The 10,454-nt window shown below is 40.3% G+C and overlaps 1 long non-coding RNA gene across 1 annotated transcript; it reads left to right on the plus strand.

Annotated features, from left to right (window-relative positions):
- The first annotated feature begins 1,434 nt into the window (after positions 1 to 1,434).
- On the plus strand, positions 1,435 to 9,873 carry LOC116537645. Its single transcript, XR_004263235.1, has 3 exons — positions 1,435 to 1,673; positions 4,709 to 4,715; positions 9,863 to 9,873. It is a non-coding gene; the product is annotated as an uncharacterized LOC116537645 (long non-coding RNA).
- Positions 9,874 to 10,454: the final 581 nt, after the last annotated feature.

Here is a 10,454-nt window from a genome sequence, read left to right on the forward strand (position 1 = left end):
CCCCAGAACAAAAAATTTTCCAGACAAAGAAATGAACGTTACCATATCAGAGGCCTTCTCCTCCTCTTCACTGCCAAGTGTACACACCTGTGGGTGGTGAACAGAAGCTAGGAGAACACAGAGTGACAGTCAGTGCATTGGTACTGCTGAGCAATCCCACAAGGAGGCTTGGGGATGTGGATGGGGACTGAATTAGATGGAGCTGGGCGGTTGACAAGCATGGACTGAGCTGCTGCTGGACCATTCTCCTGATGTTGAAGGAAGAAAAAGGAGAGGGGCAGAGAGAAATGAAAGAGCCTTGGCTTTCTAGCTAGGGTATCCTCATCAATAGGAAATCGTCACCTTAAGAACCAGTTAATACAGAAAGGCATTGTACTATAGAAACAGGAATTAGATTACAGCTGCCTAGAACCAGGGGTGTAAGGTTGGGAAAAACAGAGGGGTGTCTACTAAAGAGGTTTCTTTGAGGAGGAATGAAGAGCTTTTAAATTAGATCGTAACATGGGTGTATAAATACAGTAAAATAGCCTATAAATATAGGAAAAACCCTGAATCACCCACTTTAAATGGGTGAATTGGTTTGCCTGTCAGCTACATTTCAATAACCCTGTGTAAAAAAAAGAATATGTACGGTGGTGATATTGACCTGTAGAGTTTTCCTGCAGTAAGAGGGGGAAAAAAAAGCATCATGAGGATCAGATCATACTCGGTCCTGACTGCACAGGTCTTTTATTCACTTGGTGGTAATAGGAAACCAGACGTCTAACAGTGATCAAGTCACTGATAAATAAAGTGACTTGATAAATAAAGCATAGAGGATGCCTGGAAAAAGGCAGTGGGTTTTTGTCTTTGTTTTTGGACAGATTCTTGCACTGTCCCCCAGACTGGAGTGCAGTGGCACAATCTCTGCTCACTGCAATCTCAGCTTCCTGGTTTCAAGCAATTCTCCTGACTCAGCATTCCAAGTAGCTGTGACTACAGATGCCCGCCACCACGCCTGGCTAATGTTTGTATTTATAGTAGAGATGGGGTTTCATTGTATTGGCCCTGTCTGCCCTGGTTACAGGTGTGAGCCACTGAGGCAGTGGGTTTCATGGAATATTTAGCAAGTCCATGTTGGCTGCCAAATACAAAATTATTTTTCAAGAAGAAAACGTTGCTACTGAGAAATATGCTCACTACCAGTTTGTAAGTATGCCATCTTTTGACTGACATCATCAATTAGGTCTCAGTTGATCATAAATTCCAGTGTCTGTAGCTAGAGTCCATGATAACTGAGGCCTGATTCACTATGGCAGTCAAAAATGACATTCACTTGATATTCTAGAAGTGCCAGAAAAAGACATTTCTCTTCAAGACAAAGAAATGCATCTTACTATGTCAGGTGATGTCTCCTCCTGAAGACTTTCAGTTGTACACTCCTCTGTATCTTGAACAGGAGCTAGGAGAACACAGAGAGACAGTCAGTGAACTGGTGATGCTGAGGAATACCACAAGGAGCCATGGGCAATGTGGACAAAAGCTGCAATGTATGGAGTTGGGCAGTTGACAAGCAGGGACTGAGGGGCTGCTGGACCATTCTCCTTGGTGTTGAAGGAAGGAAAAGGAGAGGGAAAGAAAGAAATGAAAGAGCCTTGGCTTTCTAGCTAGGGCAACCTCATCAATGTGAAATAGTCTAAGAACGGTTAATACAGAAAGGCACTCTATGGTTCAGCGAGAGCTTCTCATCACATCTCCTGCCCATGTGAAAGTCCAGGCAAATCCTCACATTTTATGAAATGTTACAGGATTATTTAACTTCTATGGATTTACATATCCTGCTACTACATTTATCATCTATTCTTGTGTATTTTAAAATTGTAGTAAAACATACATATTTATTATTTTAATTATTAAGTGTACATTTTAGTGAGATTACATTCAATGAGTTACATTCATGATGCTGTGTCAGTAATGAGAAAAATCTAAATTCATAATCTAGCTGCCACCTTGGGCAATGAAAGAAAAACAGCAGTGTAATGGAAAATAGAGGAAAAATAATTAATGACTGCAGAAATTAATGGAATAAAACACAGGAAATCATCAGAGAAATTCAACAAAACCAAAAGCCAGTTCTTTGAAAAGATCAGTGACATTGCTAAACCTCTACCTCATCTAACCACAAAGGAAAGAAGGAAGTCACAATATACTAATAATATCAGTTCAAGAGGGGTGAAATCAAAAAATAATAAAAAGGAATATTTTGAACACATCTGTGCTCACGTTTGGTTATATTGTATGAAATGAACTAATTTTTTGGGTCTATTTTTGAAGGCTAAAAGTCTTCTCAGGATAAATGAATCATCTGAATAGGCCTATATTTATTTTAGAAGTTGAATCAATAATTAATACCTTTTCAATAAAACAAAACGACTACCTTCAAATGATTTCACCAGTAAAGTCTACAAACATTCTTAAAAAGAAACATGTAGACTTACCATACAAGCAAGTATTCATAATTTTAGTATTTCCTTAGTTACATTTTTAAAACTATGTTTCCAAACAAGACACAAGAAGGTTTATAATTGCTGCACTCATAATTGCTCAAACTGAAAGCAAGTGTCTAAACATTTGAGATGTCCTTTACTATCAAATGTGAACCAAGCCTGGGAAACCCATCCCTACAAATAAAGAAAAATTTTAAAAAAGTAGCCTGATATAAAGGCATGTGCATTACAACCATCTGCTTGGGAGGCTCAGGTAAAAGGATCACTTGAACATGGGGAGGTCAAGATTGCAATGAGCTGCGATTGCATCAATACACTCCTGGCTGACAAAATGAGACCTTTTCACAAAAAAAAAAAAAAAAAAGAACTGAACCCTAAGTTGTCAATGTAACTTTACTTGTGTAGTTGCATCAACTATCATTGCTTTAATGCATTTAAATTGGCACAAACAAAATAAATGAAGAACATGACATAGTATTTACTGAGTTTCTCTAATATGGGACACTGGATGAGTAAACTGAAATTATTTGTTTAAATAAACTTAATGATATAGTTTTCACCCTACCTTCATTTCAATGAGACAAATTTTCTTACACCTCCATATTCTTTCTGCCAAGCGCTTGGTGTGGCCAGCCAAACCTGAAGGGTAGAGCAGGCTTCTTACAGATTCAGGAAAATGTATTATAATAAAGACAGTGCTTGACATCTTGCTGACAGAGGACCACAGAGAATTTAGTAAAAACTTATTCACAGATTAGAGTTTTGATCCTAGTTTTCACCGACTGTTTTTCAACTCTACCTGAATTACACCTGGATTCTAGGAAGATTTCTTTGTGCAGGCAGATACCTTTATTCAGATGAGACAATATAGAAAAGCAGAAGATCCAAGTTACCAAGAATAGGCTGGGTTCAAATCCTACTTAGAATCTGCACATACCTGGGAGAGGGATATGAACCCATCTGTGCCTCAGTTCCCTATTCTGAGATGTGGAAACGTTAGCAGATCTATGCTATAGACCTACAAAGGTCTATAACGCCAAAAAGATGAAATGAAGATAAAGACTTAGAAAGACTCATTGTTTGTAAATGCCCTAAAGTGTTCAATCATTCAATGTCTGGAAAAATAATCCAGATACTTGGTAGTGGTTGACTACAGAGAGGGAGATTGCATGTCTCCTGTGCAGGGGGGGATGGAAAGTGGCTTCACAGTTTCCATGGGCATAGGATTTCCAGCTCATGACAGAGATCTGTGATTTCCTTGAATCCCTACATCAGCCCCAAGGGAGAGGCAGGGAATGGGCTACACAACTCGTATTTTCCAATTCAGTGAATTAAAACTCAGACATTTTGAGTGAGTTGCCCAGAGTTACCACAGCAAAGAGTGATAGATCTGAGGTAAGAATGTAGTTGGTTCCTTGGAGATAGAGATCCCTGAACACCTGAGTCCTCTAGATGCCCTGGACCCCAAACTGAGAGCTCTTCTCACAAGCTTTGTCAAATCCTGCTGCCCCAATATTTCTTTGGGAAGATTGATGCTGTGGAGAGGTGGCAGATGGCTTACCGAATTTACTGACCTACTCTATTATCCCTATGTTTTCACTTTTATTAATTTTATGACCCATAAGGCAAACATTTAAAGTCTCTCAGTTATGATGCATGGTCTGAGATTTTACTTTAATACACTCTTTCCAGCCATCAGGTGATTCTCATCTGCTGGCCTAGAGCTGGCCTGCCATATAAGAGGACTCACGCCATAACACAGAGCTGCTGTGTGCCCCAGTCCTGTGCACATTCTTGCCTTGCTTCTGTTTTCCCAGCTCTGACAATCCTAATTCTGGCTTCCAAACCAATTCTGTACTTCCCTCTCAGTTCTCAGACTTGCTTGAACTGTTTGACATTTTAATCAATAATGTAGTGACCATGACTGAACTGTGACATTTCACATACCACAGTATATGTTTTTCTTTTTATACATTTCTTAATAGCATTTAACTTTTTTTTCAGACTTTTAGAAACATTTCTGGGCTAGATATGCTGGCCCATGGCTGTAATCCTGACATTTTTGGAGGCTAAGGCAGGAAGATTTCTTGTGGTCAGAAGTTTGAGACCAACATGGGCAACATAGAGAGAGACCTCATCTCTACAAAAAAATATTCTAAAAATTATCAGATGTGGTGGTGAGCCCTTGTATCCCTAGCTACATGGAAGACTGTTGTGAGAAGATCATTTGTGCCTAGGAGATTAAGGCTGCACTGAACTATGATCATGCCACTGCACTCTAGCCTGGGTGACAAAGCAAGGCCCTGTATCTTCAAAATAAAAAGCATTGCTGTGTTACAAGTATTCCCATTTTACTTCTCATTATCTAATGCTGCTGTTTTAATCCTGATGTTTAATTGCTTTAGTAAGCTAAGAAAAACTTATTTTTTTTTAAAAAAGGTGGTATTGGGACAACCCAAGATGGCCAACTACGAACAGCTCAGGATTGCAGTTCCCAGTGAAAGTGCAGAAGGTAAGTGGACGCCACATTTCCAGACGGATTTTTATTGCCCACAGACCAGGAGATTCCCAGGCAGAGGAGTCCCATGGGTCGCCAGCATGGCTGTTTTGGCCGGAGGGGCTGCTTTGCCAGCGCCCTGGTGCGATGGTCCTCTGTACAAAATACACTGGTCTGGGTGCCCTTTTAGCTGGCGATTGGAGACCCAAGAAGGCAGATCACCCATTCATCTGATTTAAAAAGGAACTGAAACAGGGAGCCAGGCCAGGAGATTCCTGGACAAAAAAACTGCCATGAATCTCAGCGCTGCTGTTTCAACTGGCGCAGTGAGTCACCACATGGAAAATCACACAGATCCCCAGCGCCTTTTCAACAGGTGACTGGAACACCTGGGAGAGAGTCGACCATTCAACAACAACAACAAAAAAACCACTCTGAGTCAGAGAGTCAGGTGATGAGGCTCGGCTGGACCCACACCCACACCCACACACACACACACAAAACAGCAATTGAAAATGCTCTGGGTTGAGAGTTTCGCAGCAAGCACAGCTGAACCTGGGATGGTCCAGCTCTGTGGCGGAGGGGAGTCCGCCATTACCGAGACACTCCACCACTACAGAGGTAGTCTGCCATCACTGAGGCAGCCCACTATTGCCAAGGCAACCTGCCATTACAGAGAGAGTCTCCCATTACACAGGTGGGACACCATTGCCGAGGCAGTTCTAACTACACCAATATAAACAGGACTGCAAGGAAGATCACATGGCAGCTGGGTGGAGCACACAGCAGCTCAGCAAAGCCACTGCAGGCAGACAGTGACTAGGCTGCCTTCTTGCTGGGCAGGGCAGCCTTGAAAATAAAAGGCAGCAGCACAATGGAAACTCATAAATAAAGCCCTAACTCCCTGGGACAGAGCACCTGGGCAAAAAAAAGAGGAGTTTATGAGTTCTGCTGCAGCAGACCTAAATGTACCTGCCCAGCAACTCTGAATGAACAATGGAGCTCAAAGCTCAGCACTTGAGCTCCAATAAAGGACAGACAGACTCCTCAAGCAGCTCCCTGGCCCCCATATTTCCAAAGAGTCACCTCATAAAGTAGAGAACAGACTGACATTTGGCAGGTATCCTTCTGGGACACAGATAACAGAAGAAGAAACTGATAGCAACCCTTACCCTTCTGCAGCTGCTGCAGGTGATCCCCAGGCAAGCAGGACCTGGAGTGGACCTCAGCAGTCCTACAGCAGAGGGACCAGACTGTTAAAAGGAAAACTAAGAAACAGAAATAACTTCATTATCCACAAACTGGAAGTTCACCCAGAGGCCCAATCTGAATGTGAGCAACTACAAAGACAACAGGTGGATAAATCCACAAAGATGGGAAGAAACCAGGGCAAAAAGGATAAAAACACCCGAAAACAGAACACCTCTACTCCTGCAAGGGATCACCACTCCTCACCAGCAAACGAACAAGGCTGGATGAAGAATAAGTGTGATGAAATGACAGAATCAGACTTCAGAAGGTGGGTAATAAGAAACTTCTGTGAGATAAAAGAACACGTTCTAACCCAAAGCAAAGAAACTAAGAACCAGGAAAAAAGATTTGATGAAATGCTAAAGAGAATGGACAACATAGAGAGGAATATAAGTGAATTGATGGAGCTGAGAAACACAACACAAGAACCTCGTGAAGCATGCGCATGTTTCAACAGCTGAATTGACCAAGCAGAAGAAAGGATATCAGAGGTCGAAGATCAACTCAATGACATAAAACAAGAAGGCAAGAACAGAGAAAAAAGTGTAAAAGGGAAAGAACAAAGTCTCCAAGAAATGTGGGACTATGTGAAAAGACCTAATCTACGTTTGATAGGAATACCTGAATGTGATGAAGAGAATGAACCCAAGCTAGAAAACACTCTTCAGAATACTATCCAGGAAACCTTCCCCAACCTAACAAGGCAGGCCAATATTCAAGTCCAGGAAATACAGAGAACATCACAAAGATATTCCTCAAGAAGAGCAACCCCAAGGCACATAATCATCAGATTCACCAGGGTTGAAATGAAAAAAAAAAAAAAAAATGCTAAGGGCAGCCAGAGAGAAAGGTCGGGTTACCCACAAAGGGAAGCCCATCAGACTCACAGCAGATCTCTCAGCATAAACCCTATAGGCCAGAAGAGAGTGGGAGCCAATATTCAACATCCTTAAAGAAAAGACTTTCAACCCAGAATCACACATCCGACCAAACTAAGCTTCATAAGTGAAGGAAAAATAAAATGTTTTGCTAACAAGCAAGTACTCAGAGATTTCATCATCACCAAGCCTGCTTTACAAGAGCTCCTGAAAGAGACTTTGCACAAAGAAAGGAACAACCAGTACCAGCCACTCCAAAAACATACCAAATGGTAAAGAGCATCAACACGATGAAGAATCTGCATAAACTAACAGGAAAAACAGCCAGATAGCATCAAAATGGCAATATCAAATTCACACATAACAATATTAACTCTAAATGTAAATTGACTAAATGCCCCAATCAAAAGACACAGACTAGGAAATTGGATAAAAGGCCAAAACCCATTGGTAAGCTGTATCCAGGAAACCCATCTCACATGCAAGGAGACCCAAAGGCTCAAAATAAAGGGATGGAGGAATTTTACCAAGCAAATGGAGAGCAAAAAAAGCAGGAGTTGCAATTCTCATCTCTGACAAAATAGACATTAAACCAACAAAGATCAAAATAGACAAAGAAGGATATTACATAATGGTAAAGGATCAATGCAACAAGAAGAGCTAATGATCCTAAAAATATACACACCAAATTCAGGAACACCCAGATACGTAAGGCAAGTTCTTAATGACTTACAAAGAGACTTAGACTCCCACACAATAATAGTGGGAGACTTTAACACCCCACTGTCAATATTAGACAGATCAACCAGACAGAAAATTAACAAGGATATCCAGGACTTGAACTCAGACCTGGAACAAGCAAACCTAATAGACATTTACAGAACTCTCCACCCCAAATCCACAGAATATACATTCTTCTAAGCACCATATCACACCTACTCTAAAATTGACCACATAATTGGAAGCAAATCACTCCTCAGCAAATGCAAAAGAATGGAAATCATAACAAACAGTCTCTCAGAACACAGTGCAATTAAGTTAGAACTTGGAATGCAGAAACTAACTCAAAACTCCACATCTTCATGGAAACTGAACAACTGGCTCTTGAATGTTGACTGGATAAGCAATGAAATGAAGGCAGAAGTAAAGATGTTCTTCGAAAGCAATGAGAACAAAGAGACAACATACTGGAATCTCTGGGACACATTTAAAGCAGTATCTAGAGGAAAATATATAGCAAAAAGTGCCCAGATGAGAAGCAAGGAGAGATAGAATATTGATACCCTAGCATCAAATTTGAAAGACCTAGAGGAGCAAGATAAAAAAAAAAAAAAAACTCAAAACCTAGCAGAAGACAAGAAATAACTAAGATCAGATCAGAACTGAAGGAGATAGAGAAACAAAAAAAAAAACCCTTCTAAAATTCAATAAATCCAGAAGTTGGTTTTTTGAAAAGATCAACAAAATAGACCACTAGCCAGATTAACAAAAAAGAAAAGAGAGAATAATCAAATAGATGCAATAAAAAAAGATAAAATGGATATCACCACAGATTCCACAGATATTCAAACCATCATCAGAGATTATTACAAACAACTCTATGCACACAAACTAGTAAACCTGGAAGAAATGCATACATTCCTGGACACTTCCTCCTCCCACCTAAACCAGGAAGAAGTCAAAACCCTGAATAGGCCAATAACCATGTCTGAAGTTGAAGCAGCAATTAAGAGCCTACCACCCAAGAAAAGCCCAGGTTCAGATGAGTTCACACCCGAATTCTACCAGACATACAAAAAGAAGCTGGTACCATTCCGTCTGAAACTATTCCAAATAACACAAAAAGAGGGAATCCTTCCAAAATCATTTTATGAGGCCAGTATCATCCTGATACCAAAACCCGGCAGAGACTCAACAAGAAAAGAAAACTTCAGGCCAATATCTATGATGAACATAGATGCAAAAATCTTCAATAAAATACTGACAAGCCGATTGCAACAGCACATCAAAAAGCTTATCCACCATGATCAAGTAGGCTTCATCCCGGGGATGCAAGGCTGGTTCAACCTACACAAGTCTATAAATGTAATTCACCACATAAACAGAACCAAAGACAAAAACTACATGATTATCTCAACTGATGCAGAGACGGCCTTTGACAAAATTCAACAGCCCTTTATGCTAAAAACCCTTAATAAACTAGGTATTGATGGAACGTATCTCAAAATAATAAAAGCTAGTTATGACAAACCAACAGCCAATATCATACTGAATGGGCAAAAACTGGAATCATTCCCTTTGAAATCTGGCACTAGACATGGATGCCCTCTCTCACCACTCCTATTCAATATAGTACTGGAAGTTCTAGCCAGAGCAATCAGGCAAGAAAAGAAATAAAAGGTATTCAGATAGGAAAGGAGGAAGTCAAATTGTCTCCATTTGCAGACGACATGATTGTATACCTAAAAGACCCCATTGTTTCAGCCCAAAACTGATAAGCAACTTCAGCAAAGTCTCAGGATACAAAATCAATGTGCAAAAATTACAAGCATTCTTATACATCAACAGACTTAAAGAGAGCCAAATCAAAAATGAACTGCCATTTGTAATTGCTATAAAGAGAATAAAATAACTCGGAATACAAATAACAATGAACGTAAAGGACCTCTTCAAGGAGAACTACAAACCACTGCTCAACGAAATAAGAGAGGACTCAAACAGATGTGGAAACATTCCATGCTAATGGTTAGGAAGAATCAGTATCATGAAAATGGCCATACTGCTCAAAGTAATGTACAGATTCAACACTATCCCCATCAAGCTACCAATGACCTTCTTCACAGAACTGGAAGAAACCATGTTAACCTTCATATGGAATGAAAAGAGAGCCCGTATAGCCAAGTCAATTCTAAGCAAAAAGAACAAAGTGGGAGGCATCACACTACCAGACTTCAAACTATACTACAAGGCTACAGAAATCAAAACAGCATGGTACTGGTACAAAAACAGAGATATAGACCAATGGAACAGAAGACAGGCCTCAGAGGCAACACAAAATATCTACAACCATCCGATCTTTGACAATCATGACAAAAACAAGCAATGGGTAAAGGATTCCCTGTTTAATCAATGGTGTTGGAAAAACTGGCTAGCCATATGCAGAAAGCAGGAACTGGATTCCTTCCTGACATCTTACACTAAAATTAACTCCAAATGGATGAAAGACTTAAACATAAGGCCTAACACCATAAAAGCCCAGGAGATAATCTAGGCAAAACTACTCAGGACATAGTCGTAGGCAAGGATTTCATGACCAAAACACCAAAAGCATTGGCAACAAAA

Source organism: Sapajus apella, unplaced genomic scaffold (assembly GCF_009761245.1).
Source record: "Sapajus apella isolate SASKATOON/1434 unplaced genomic scaffold, GSC_monkey_1.0 scaffold112, whole genome shotgun sequence".
Taxonomy (NCBI): domain Eukaryota; kingdom Metazoa; phylum Chordata; class Mammalia; order Primates; family Cebidae; genus Sapajus; species Sapajus apella.